We start from the raw sequence: 13,592 nt of genomic DNA on the forward strand, positions 1-13,592 counted from the left end.
AATCATCAGGAAAATGCAAATCAAAGCAAGTCTGAAAAGAACTATGAAAGATATATCTTAATAGAGAGAGCCCTATGACTTAGGGAGAAACCAGGTGCTAGGGTAACTCCCAAGAATTCACAAAGTGGTCCCTGGAAATAACTCATAGCAATAGTAAATAGGATGCCTGAACCATCCTACTCCTGTAATCAAATTGGTGATTACCCCAACTATCATCATAGAGCATTCATCCCATAATTGATGGAATCACATGCAGAGATCCACAACCAAGAACCAGGAAGAGCTCTGTGAATCCATTCAAAGGAGGAGGAGGGAGTATATGAGCAAGCGAGGTCAAGATCATGATAAGGAAATCTACAGAGAGCTGAACCAAGCTCTGGGAAACTCATGAACCCTATACATACAACTGTGGAGAGTCCAGAGGACCAAAATTGGCCTTCCATATATGGGAGACAGAGGTGAAGCTTGGACTATCTGAGGGGTCCTTAGCAGTAGGACCACAAACAAGCCTGGTACATGAGCTAGCTTATTGGCACCCACTCCCCATGATGGTATGCCATGCTCAGTCTTAATGCAGGGGAGAGGGGCCTGGCTCTGCCCCAACCTATTGTGCCAAACTATGTTGACTTCTCATGGGAGCCCTTACTTGGAAGGAAGAGTAGACTGGTGGTAGGATGGGGGAGGTGGGGGTCTAGGAGGAGGGAAGTTGGGTGGTAAGAGGGATAGGAGAGAGCTGTGGTTGGAATGTAAAATAAAATAATAAATAGATATAAATGGAAAAAGCATTATTGCTCTGTCAGATAACATAGACAACAAAAAGGTTGACTTAAAATGGAATTACACATGTATAAATGATTTTCCATATTAAGTATTATGCAATTAAACTAAAGTTCAGATTTTGTGCTTATACTTTATTATGTATCTTATTTTCTACATTTTTCCATAAGAGACATCTTCATATTTTGACATAGTACTTGGTTAGTAAGAAAGGAGCCTTGAGATCTTGTAGGCGTATCTTGTATAGGAAGTAAGTTAAATTTGATGGATATTTTCATCATTAGATTACGTCTTTCTGAACTTATGAAGAGAATTTATCTCTGGTTTGAACAAAATAATGTAGCACTTTGGGGCAAAGATGCAGAGAAGTAGCCCTGCACTTGGGGCCAAGATACAGAAGACCTCCACAGCCACCATACACTTCCCCTTGGTGCTTTGATAAACAGGGAGGAAGGTAGCCCAAACACTACAGAACACCAGCATGCTGAATGTCATGTACTTGGCTTCACTGAATGTGTCAGGCAGATTTCTGGCCATGAAAGCTACAGCAAAACTTGCAAGAGCCAGAGAGCCCAAATATCCCAGAACACAGTAGAAAGCAGTAACTGAGCCTTTGTTGCAAACAATCAAAATGTGTCCATGTATAGCTTGTGTATCACCATCAACAAATGGAGGAGAAGTTCCAAGCCAGATTCTACAGAGAATCACTTGGATTGTGGTACAGATGGGAATGATGAAGTTTGGTGCACCTGATGCCAGCAACCATCTTATCTTTCCATCTGGAACAGTGACCTTGAATGCCAGTACTACAGTAATTGTCTTAGCTAAAATAGAAGATGTTGCCATGGTGAAGACAATTGCAAATGTGGTCTGCTGCAAGATACAGGTGGCCGTATGGGGATGGCCAATATATAGCAAGGGACAAAGAAAACAAAATATTAGGGAGAGGAGTAGTACATAGCTGAGAACTTGGTTATTGCCCTTGACAATAGGAGTACCTTGATATTTCAAAAAGATAGTAAGCACAACAACTGTAAGAGAGGAGAAAAACAGTGCAACTACAGCCAGAGACATTCCCAAGAGATCCTCATAGGCCAGAAATGTGACAACTTTTTTGAGGCAGTGAATTTGTTTTGTGTTGGCATACTGATCATCTGGACACTTCACACAATGATCCATGTCTAGTATAGGAAGGGAAGCATTTTCAGATGTAAATTTTTTCTTAGTATTCATTAAACATGATAGTTACATTTCTGCAGTAAGAACTCATATTTCTTGTGGTGTACAGAATGTGCTTGATGCATAGGACATAATTCTAATTTCCATTGCTTTTAATCATAATTCAAAGGTTTTGTTCATATTTATTTTACATACGTAAGAACATTTAATTTTCAAAAAGATTTATGTACTTTCACATAATGTTCAGGTGGCCACAGTAACCAACCTTGGATTGAGTCATTCATGGAAACACAGTTGTTATTCAAAATTTTGCCTACTATGACAAACAACTCAGAATGAGCTACTTCCTTTAATAACATAATCTATCAGCAACAAGTTAGTTTGCACATACAAATGTCCTCATGTCTCTCCTTTGACATACAAACCTTACCCACTCAATATCTTGGAAGGAACCTATACCCACCAATTAATTAAAGCAATATGATTCCTAACAATATTCAAAGTATCTGTGCCTATACACAGATTATTAAAGTACTCTAAACTATCTTTAAAACAGAGAGTAATAGAGAAAAATCACTACCATTGAAAATGTGAAATTATGGAGTTTCATCTAATGGATACATCTATACTAATATTGCCTCAATTAATTCACAGGAAACATTGAAGATCTAGGGGATCAGGGATCCTAGAAATACTGCAAGCTACAGTCCTAAAGTCTCATCGACATGACTGCTTAAACTGGAGCTGACAAAGACAAAATCAATGGACATAGTAAAGTGGATGGGGAAGAGACAATCAAGCCTCAACTCTACATAGAGAACTACAAACACCTAAGGAATATTAAACATGGAAGGAACTGTCTTTCCAAGATTATCTTTGGATAACAAGATGGACAATCCTGAAAACATATAAGTAATATTGTACAGACTATAGACTGTACAGTTTGTATTTAGAAATTATATATACATATATAATTAATAATAATTGATTGATATATATATATATATATATATATATCAATTAATAATGAAAGTGCCCATGAATTTGAAAGAGAGCAAGAATAGGTATTATATGGGGGGATTTGGAAGAATAATGAGGAAAACGGAAATTATGTAATTATATTATAATCTCAATAATAAGAAAAAAGCAAAAGGGACTAGCATAGCTAATGCCAAAAGAGAGCAGAAGCACCATGGACAGATTCTCTCTATGTCAAAAATATCACATTTAGTTTTATCTTCCAATAATTCATCTTTGGTTGGAGATATTGTCATAAATTTTAGTAATTTCATAAGATTTAATCATTCAATGCTTCACCAAGGTTGCAGTATTTATTGAGAAAATAGCAAAATCAAGTTAATATGCCATATCTCAAGGGCATAATTTTGAAAGATAATATTGGATGTGGCTAAGGAGTGTCTTCCATTTACATCTTCATAATTTTGGGGGGGTTGGTTTTTTGAGACAGGTTTTCTCTCTGCCTTTGAGGCTATCCTGGAGCTAGCTCTTGTAGACAAGGCTGGTCTCAATCTCACAGAGAGCCTCCTGCCTCTGCCTCTTGAGTGCTGGGATTAAAGGCAAGTGCCACCACCACTCAGCTGCATCTTCATAATTTATACCTCAATATATTTACTTTTCTGTCAGTCGTGTAGACCCAACAGATCAAACTGAAAAGTGATGATTCCAATCCAGTCCTGAGCCTATCCATCAAAAAGTTTACAATCTGTTTCAGTTTTTAAATTCTCTCCAATTTTGCTAAGCAATGTCATCTAAACTAGTGAATATAAGTACTTCAAATGCAGGCTGGAGAGCTCTTGCAGGGGTCCTGACTTCAATTCCCAGAAACCATAGGGAGGCTCACAAAAATCCATAGTGAAATCTGGTGTCCTCTCTGGCCTGCAGGAACACATGCAGACAGAACACTGTATACATAATAAATAATAAATAACTAAGTAAATAAATAAATATAACTGGTTATTTTTATCCCAGCAGATTCTGCCACCTTTCAGCCTCAAATAAACTCACAGGATACTATATTAATTGCAAAAATGTTGGCACATGGCTAGGGCTTCTTATTGGCTAGCACTGTATTAATTAGTAACCCATTTCTATAGATATATCTATTTCCACATGGACTTCTCTTACAGGATAAGGGTCCAGGCCTCTTACTCCTTCCTGTACTCTGCCCCTCTTTGACCTTCTCCTTCCTCTTGTAGCCCCACCAATACTTCCTGCCTTGTCAATCAGCATTTTATTCTTCAACCAATAAGAGAAACATATATAGATAAGAACATTCTATCACCTCTTTTTTTCTGTCTAAACAAAAATAAATATTTTAACTTTAACATAGTAAAAGTATATATAACAAAACAGTTATCAAGTAAGAAGTATAGTTAACAATATTTCGTTCATTAACATTTGGCAAAAGTTAAACAAAATATTGTGTCATCTATCCGATCTTTGTGAGTCTTAAGTTTTATATGTAACTTACCTGTTATCATAACTAAGGAAAACTATAAATGTAACTATCTGTCTTTAGCTCCATCAAAGACCTTAGAAGGATAATATACCCTCTAGAATTGACAGAGACATCTCACTGCCTGGAAAGATACCAAAAGGTTTCTGTAATGTTTAAGCATCCATCTTCAGCCACCAGGCCATAATGTGTGTGGCAGACTTCTCAGTAAAGCAGGACATTTTTAACTGTTCACCTGTATTAGAATTTTGTCATTTTTCTCTGTGTCCTGAAGAATGTCTAGATGAAGCAGGAATCCTGAATAACTGACTGTCCCATCTTGTTTTGCAAGTTCAGCCATCAATTTCCTCTGGGTCCTTCATGTCCAGTTTATACAGCATATAGTCAGGAAAGAGAAGATTCTTGCCCAAATGGCAACTTCTGACATGTTGAAGGCAAACTCCATAACAAACATCTTCAATGCCCATCTTCCTCTCTGACATAATTGGTATTGGCAGGAGCAGTTGTGTCTCATTGTCACAAAAAACCCTAACTCATATCAAATGCCATATTCTGTAGGTCTTTGAAAGGTTTGAAGAATGTCTATACATTTGAAGTATATCTCTGTCTATCTAGATAAGTTTTGACTATTATAGGTGACGATCAATAATTTGCATTTAATTCTACATAATATTTTTGAAGAACTGTATAAGTAAAATAACTAAACAAGAGGGGAAATATACACATAACAAAATTGACCTTAAATTTGAATCAATAAACCAAAATCCATACCAATATAAAGTATATATTTCTATATCAAATAAAATCTTGAAACACGTATTAAAATGTTTCAACTTTAATATTTATTGAAAATTAATTTTTAAAATTAATTATTTATTTTTATTTTATTGCCTGATAGAATGTACTCTGTCCACAGCTTCCCTTTCCTGATCCCTCCATTGCTTTTCTAAGTAGGAGCAAGGAGAATATAATAAAAGTGTGTGTAGTATCCTTTTGTTCAACCAACACAAAAGTCAATAAATTTGAATTTTGAATTAATTATATCTGTGATAATATTATTTTAATCAATGAAATTTTTGCATTATTCTATTCAAGTGGTTTGTTTTCATCCATTAGTCACTGTGTTTAGTAGTCAAATATGTTTATAATTTTATTTTGATTTTTTCCAAAAATCTGTACTATTTCTTCACAATGTGAATGCTCAAGTCATATAGAATTAGTTTTACATACTGGTCTGGCTCTAAATAAAACTGTCTATTAATTATTGAGCTATTTCTCTTCACTACATCAGTAAGTTCATCCTTCAGAAACTTGTACAATATGAAAAACATATTTCTTGAAGTTTCTGTAGATCGATGTATATTTCACCACTTATTTGATTAAGAAACTCACTGTGCATTAGTTTTATGAACATTATGATACTATCTTTAATTCAGAGTTCAATATGATGCCATTGAAACTCACCTTTGAAAGAGTGGAACTGAAAATACTAACTATCAATGATAGCATTGGTTTACCATAGCACACAGAATAAAAAATTGTTTCTGAAACATGGTAGAACATTACTGAATTCTGCTCTTTGTTAGAAACCCTGGGGGCCACTGGGAACATAATGATGCATAGTCTATAAATCTTAAATAAAATAAAAATTTGATTCAACTTATTATAAATATGCTGAATAATATAATGAAGATGAGTTTTAGGAGTAATCTTTAGTACTCTAATATAATTTAGTACTCTAATATAATTTCTGGGAGAAAATATTATGTTCATATGTTCTGGACTGATCAGACAAAAGTATACTTAAATGACTGAGAGTGTATTATTGAAAATATCAGTATTGGTGATGCTTTCAACTTCACAATGGAATTTTTCTTTTTCTTTTTCCCAACTATTTAAATTTATAAGAAAATAAACAATCTTTTATGATTTTGGTAAATAATCACTTACTTGTCATGTTAGAAATTTCATTATTTAGACAGTGGTTACAGTCAAAACAGCAGACAGCCTTTCCTTCCTGAGGGGATTTTCTTTGTCCAGGACTGCAAGGCCTACTGCATATGGATGGTGGTGTCTGAGGAAAATCAGATAAATTTTAGAAACAAGGGATTTACTGTAAATTACACAAGCTGTAGTGATTCACAACATGGAACCACTGAAAATCCTCTTTTTAATCACATGTATCATATTATACAGTAAAATTTCACTGTTTTTTAAATAAATATTTTGAGTATATGGTAATGTATATATTGTGAATACATAAATAAATACACATAAGAAAGGAGAGAGAGAGGACGAGAGAGAGAGAGAGAGCGAGAGCGAGAGAGAGAGAGAGAGAGAGAGAGAGAGAGAGAGAGACCTACAACAGTGGAAACTGATTGAATAAATCAGTAAATGTTAAATGCTTTTGTGATGAAGAAGCACAGGTAGTCCATGAGATTTTGGAGTATTTTAGGTACATTTATAGCATTTGACTTAAGATCAAATTACCTGAATAAAATCTGTGGTCCACTCTATCCTTTCATCATACATGTACAATTGTTGGTTGCATGGAAAGTGTCCAGAAAACTTTCCTATTTTCACTTTAAGTGCATTCTGATTTTTTAAATCTGTGATATAGAAAATGTCATACACTGTATCCTGTTTTGCTTTCTGGTTCATGTTCACTAGGTCTCCAGCAGGATTTATAAATTGTATGTTCTTCAGAATAGAGAACATCTAAAACACATTTGTCATTTTAGTTTCAACTGTGCCTACACATTAGGACAGAAAATATAAAGTATATAATTCCTGTTATTTTCATTAGACTCTCCTAAATGAAACTTTGCTACAAGTAGTCAAAATGTTATTTTCATTAGACTCTCCTAAATGAAACTTTGCTACAAGTAGTCAGTGTAAACAAAAGACATTACATATAGACTTAGAGTTTCAGTACATCTAAAAGCTAAAATTTTCTCACAGGAGTTGATAGTTTAACACATATATACATAATTGATATACTTATACAGGAGTGACATGTTCTCTACTTCTTTCTGATAATATTATTTAATCATAACCTAGGTAATTCAGTTGCTTAATTGTTCAAAAAGTGGCAGTACTCCAAATATTATCTGCAATCTATTTATTACAGTGATAAGAAAATTTTTTATCACAAAAAGAAAAGTTGTTTATTTCTTGCCATTTAAGAATCTCATGAAAAATAATTTTTCCAAATTTTAAAACCATAAGATTCATGTGTGCATGAAATATTCTGGATACAATATCTTGACTTAGATTGTAAAATGCTGACTTGTGTGCCAGTACCAGCTCTATTATTATTTAAGACAATAAGATGATCTTTATCACATGCCACAAAAGAGTACAGAAATATATGCATCTGGGAGAAATGTTTGCAATTTTCATGGATTTAGAACATAGAGTTCCCTTCACGAAAGTAATCACTATGACATATATGCAATGGAAGACTAATTACCTGCTGAGAGTCAAACTCAAGTTCTTTCCCATCATTCTTTGACCATGTGTCCACATGTTGCAAAAGCATCTCATGAAGTGAGTGGGCCACAGCATACACAGCATTGTACAAGGTAAAACTTATATCACTCATGGCCATTCCAAACTGGTTCCTGTATAACCATTTCAATAGAGTTTTGGTAGAACAATCCTTAAGTTTCGTACAATTAGATGAAGACAAAGAACAATCAAAATAAATCCACCATAATTTACCAAGTGAAATTTCATCATTATAGTTTGAAGGATGCACTGTTTGAAAAAATTGTTTAAAACCAGACATCTCAGTATACTTATGTGAAAAAAATAAAAGTCCCATAGAAGGAGTTAAGGAAAAAATCACCCATAACTGTGATCCTATCCAGTTGTGACACACTGACCCAGATTCTCCGAATTTCTACATAATTCCATAGTATAAAGTTCCATTATAGCTGAGTATCTTTGTCTCCATAAACAATCACAACTTCTGCTGATGACATCATGATCTGGTTATAATAATTATCGGCCATTTTAAAATATGATATGGCATCAATTGTGATAATACTCACAAATGCTAAACAGACAATATTCCTTTGCATCTCCTCTCTTAATTCAGAAAGAAATTCAGTTCCACTGTCTTCATTTGAAATGATCACTCCCACCCAATTCCATCTGAAGTGAACCACTAAGGACACCATGGCAAGTGGTAGAGATGTATCCTTGAAAGACATCTGATAGAGATGAGGAAATTGTTCATGGGCATTCAGGAGAGGTTGAAAATGACCATAGTATAGCTGAAGGACATAGAACATAATCATAACATGAAGAAGATGGAATTAATAATACCCAACCTAAGACCAAAGTGTGCTAAGCAATACTGTGGGTGTTAGAAAGTGTAGATTCTAACCTCATTATTAAAATTATATCCATTTTCCTGCACTTATCCAAACAAAAAAAACTAAGATTTTTCATAAAATACTTTTCATTTCTCCTGCATTTTGTGTCTATTTGTGATACACATATTATGTTTACTGAAGCAAGTATCTGAACTTTTTTTCTCTTGATGGAACAGAATAGATATATACCCAGTCTCTGCCTTTTAACCTTTCTTGGTACTCACAGTCAACTTGAAGGAGACAGTATTTCATTAAAATTAACCTACCCCAACTTACTTCTGGAGTTCCTGACATGTAGAGGGATGGTCCAAGAACAGCAGATAGTAACCACATGGGTCCTGTAAGTACAATTATATACTTTCTCTGATTTTTGCAGTAGTAGTTAGGAAAATTTACACTTCTTTTTGTGGATAAACCAGATGTTTTTGATAAGCCAGCAGGTTACATTTGATATTAACCATCAGAGAAATGTTTGGTAAAATATGAGAATTCCTATTTATTTCTTCCATGGCAAAGTAAAGAGAGGAAATCAAGTGAATGTTCATAAGGGTCAATCTGAAAACAGAGCACAATATTAATGAGAGATTAGGTTCCAAAAATATTAATTTTAAATCACACTCAATATAAGAATAGCACTTGATTCTTGTGTTTTGGAAACCCATTGTTATGATGGTATAAGTTCTATTACTTTGATATAGGAGCAAAGGAGACCTGTAGGAGAATACTAGGATTCTTTTTTTTAATTTGAATTAGAAACATATTGTTTTACATGTCAATCACAGTTCCCTTCTCCCTCCCATCCTCCCCTGCCACTCCCCCAACTAAAACCCTCCTATCACATATCCTTTCAGCTCCCCTGGATGGTGAGGCCTTCCATAGGGTCATCAGAGTCTATCATATCCTTTGGGATAGGGCCTAGGCCCACCCCCATGTGTCTTGGCTCAGGAAGTATTCCTCTATGTGGAATGGGCTCCTAAGTCCACACCTATGCTAGAGATAAGTACTAAACTACTACAGGAGGTCCTGTAGATTTCAGAGGTTTCCTCACAGAAACCCATGTTTCTGGGGTCTGGATCAGTCGCATTCTGGTATCCTAGCTATCAATCTGGGGAGCAAGAATACTAGGATTCTTAAAGGGTGTTTATTTCAGGGGTGGATTTCATACCAATGATATTGATTTTGTCACTTTGAAATTTCCTACAGTTTCACCCTCATTTCTATACACTTTTGAAACATATGCCTCCCATTCAAGGACTGCAAAAGATTTTACTGGCCAAAACAGAATCTGCTTTTGTCTCCTTCATATACTTCTAACAATTACCATATGTAGAAAATAAATAGGTATTATATGCTGTATAGAATGCTATAGTTTTGTTCAGAGGTAGCACTGCACAATGTTATGGGTGTGAAGATGAGGTTGCCAAATCTGTCTGTTTCAAGAGTCTAAATAGGCTAAGGAATTCATAGGTAATGCAAATAGCATAATAATTCTTATACTCCCTCTTCTTTACATACTTTCTTCTTTTCATTTTGTTTTTGTGGTTATGCATTATTGAGTTATATAAGATGGAATATAATTTTGAATATAATTATACCTGTTTCCAGTGAGGAATGAGCTCCCTTCTCTTCACATGGACCCTTATGCCCTACTAATAATTTTTCACCTATATGATATGTGTGATATCACAGAACTGGCCCTGGGTTCAAGTTCGTTCAGATTTTTTCTGAAATATTCTGTGTAATATATTTGCTTTAGCTTCTGTCTTGTACTCAAGGTATTTAATAGGAAGTAACTGTGTTTTATAGCATTTTGGTCTTATTTAACAATACCATTTCAGTTTGTTGTTTATGAGTGTTTTAAGTATTGCCTCATCCATATTTTTTCTATTGCTTTGTGACAATAAATATTCAAGTAATTAGATATAACTTGGGGCTTTCTTTCTGGTATGGAAATTATTGAACCATTTATTTTGCCATAATTTTCTAATGCTCATGTTTGAAGCAGGTTTTTTGGGAGTGCATTATTCTTTTATTTCAGAGTCATCTCCTTAAGAAAGACCTGAAGTAATGCCACATTTTCTCCACATTGCTTTTCTGCACTGGAAATGGATATGTACTACTATCTAATGCAATTACTTTTATGTGAAACATTAATATGAAAAATAATACAGAATAGACAATAATTACAAACTAGGTATTTTGTAACTTGAAAGGAGACTTTTTACCCTCATAATGAATACAGAAATATCCAGGATAGCTAAACAATACTAACTAATGAAATAAACACTGGGAATATCACTCAGATCTCACAATGTAACACATAGCTGTAGTAAAAAATACTGCATGATATTGACACCAATAGAGACATAGTGACCAATAGAATGGAATTGGAGTCTCAGACTTAAGTATATACACCTATAGACATCTACTTTTTTATAATGAAGCCACAAATACACAGTAGAAAAGATAAAACATCATCAATAAATGGCACTTGGACAAACTGGATGACTACATGGAGAGGAACACAAATAGATCCATCACTATCATCCTGCACAAAACTTGATTCCAAGAGAAACAAAGACCTCAACATAAGACAAGATATTCTAAGTCTCTTAAAAGAGAAAACTGGTTAATAGTCTTGAACACATAGTCAAGGCAAACATTTTTCCAAAGAGAACACTGATAGCAAAGGTACTAAAACAACAATAAGTAAATGAGACATTATGAAACTGAAAAGATTCTCTATGGCAAAGAATACCATCATTGGGAAAGAGTAGCAGGCTAAAGGATGGGAAATGATCCTCACTCATCAAAGTACTGTAAATCAAATGTACTTTGAAAGTTTATCCATTATATTCAGAATGGCAATGTCAATAAAAACTGACAGTTCATGTTGTAAATGCATTCTTATGGGAAAACTCATCCATTGCTTGTGGGAATGCAAACTTCCTTAGGAAGATTAATGTATATCTACTTCAAAATCCAGATATCTCATATGTTTCTAACTTTGCAATGAAACACTATTATCAAAAAGCAAGATAGGGGGGAAGGAGTTTATTTGCCATACATATAATTCTATATCTCTGTTCACAAAAGAATAAAGTTAGGACAGGAAATCACAGAAAGAAGAAATTAATCTACCTAGGGTGTTCATGCCTACTAACTACTGCACATAGTACTCAAAATACTCTGAAAAAAGCAAGATAAACACAAACCTAATGATCTACAGTCTTGACCCTCTGTAGACATGCTAGTGAAATAGTGGCAGAAATAACTGTTGAGAGAAACCAAATAGTAAAATATTTAATATTTTAAAGGATATCAAGTGATATCAGTTGGAAACTGCCATATGAAATGATTGTCTTTAGAAGCAAAGTAGAAAGTGTGGACCATTTATTAAGCTGCCAGTCTGGAATTTGTGACGTGAAAAACACAAAGGACAAGCTAACAACTAAATAATCAGAAATATGGAAATATATTGCAGTAAGCATAAATTTGGGTTATATCCTAAATGAGTGGGGAATTATGGACAGAAGACACACAGAATAATGGTCTACCTCTCAGCAGCCCTAGAATGCATCATCTACCATAATAAACAAACAAAAACAAATGAAAATGGAACTTACTGCTTATCTAAATTCCCACTGAAGTAATAATTTTTCATGCATCTTTGTTCCATATAAATGGAAAATAAACAATCAACCTCTTTATCTCCTTCCCAGTTGTTCTTGTCTTTTATTCTCCAAAAGCACACAGGGTCAGTCAAACTGCAGAAAGGGAAGGAAAAGTTCAGGACCAAGAAGATAAAAGACAACATCTTTGTCAGGTAACTAAGATGAGAGGCTGAGCAAAGTGCAGCATGAAGGGTCACAGAGGAAGTCATGTATCAATTATGCATGAACACATCCATGAGTCTCTTTTTATGATTGTACTTACTGCTAAGGAATTCAGGTATTTCTCTCAGTGCTTTTCTTTTCAGCTGGCTGTTTATCTTTGGAGGATTCTTAAGCACACGCTGGCCTGGGGCTGTACATATGAGGTCCTGTGTCTTTGTAACAATTAAGGGGTAATAATTTCATTTATGATTATTTTCCCCCATATCCCTTATGACTAGATCCATGTCATTTGATATAAAGTTCCCGGACATGATTCCTCTTGGGAAAATTTCCTAACAAGCCTAGTTCACCAATTCTCTAATTACGATTTGTACTAGCCAACTTTGAATTACATTAGATATCCCAAATGAGTTTTGAGGTAGAAGTCTCAAAATAAGTTTCTCCCAGAACAAGTTTATTACAGATATACAAGAAATATGACCAGTAATGTTCAGGATAGGAAGTAGTATCTTTATTATCTTTGGTATGAGTATGATCTGTGCCTGCTTGAATGCTATTTTGTGAGTCTGTTTGTTTGGAAGCTTCTGCATCTCAAAGGACACAGTAATTTAGACAATGCAGCAGCACACAGGATAAGAGAATATTTTCATTAGTTACACATTATATAGAAGAACAGTGTACAAAATTTCTGAAGATATCAAGAAAATATGTATCAATAAAACAATCTAAAAATAGAGTATGGATCTAAGCATAAAATTTTCTATAGAGGAAACCCAAATGATTGAGGAAGAAAAAATGTTCAAAATCCTTAGCAACTATTAAAATGCAAATCAAAACTATACTGAAATTTCAAGTTATATGTGTCAGAATGACCAACATCCATACCACAAGTGAAAGCACAGCTGGCAATGATAAGAAGTAAGAAGACTCATGAATTGCTGG

General features: G+C 34.4%; 1 pseudogene; it reads right to left on the bottom strand.

Annotated features, from left to right (window-relative positions):
• Nucleotides 1-1,062: 1,062 nt before the first annotated feature.
• Nucleotides 1,063-12,634, bottom strand: LOC100773004 (annotated as a pseudogene).
• Nucleotides 12,635-13,592: the final 958 nt, after the last annotated feature.

Source organism: Cricetulus griseus, chromosome 3 (genome assembly GCF_003668045.3).
Source record: "Cricetulus griseus strain 17A/GY chromosome 3, alternate assembly CriGri-PICRH-1.0, whole genome shotgun sequence".
In the NCBI taxonomy this organism is placed as follows: domain Eukaryota; kingdom Metazoa; phylum Chordata; class Mammalia; order Rodentia; family Cricetidae; genus Cricetulus; species Cricetulus griseus.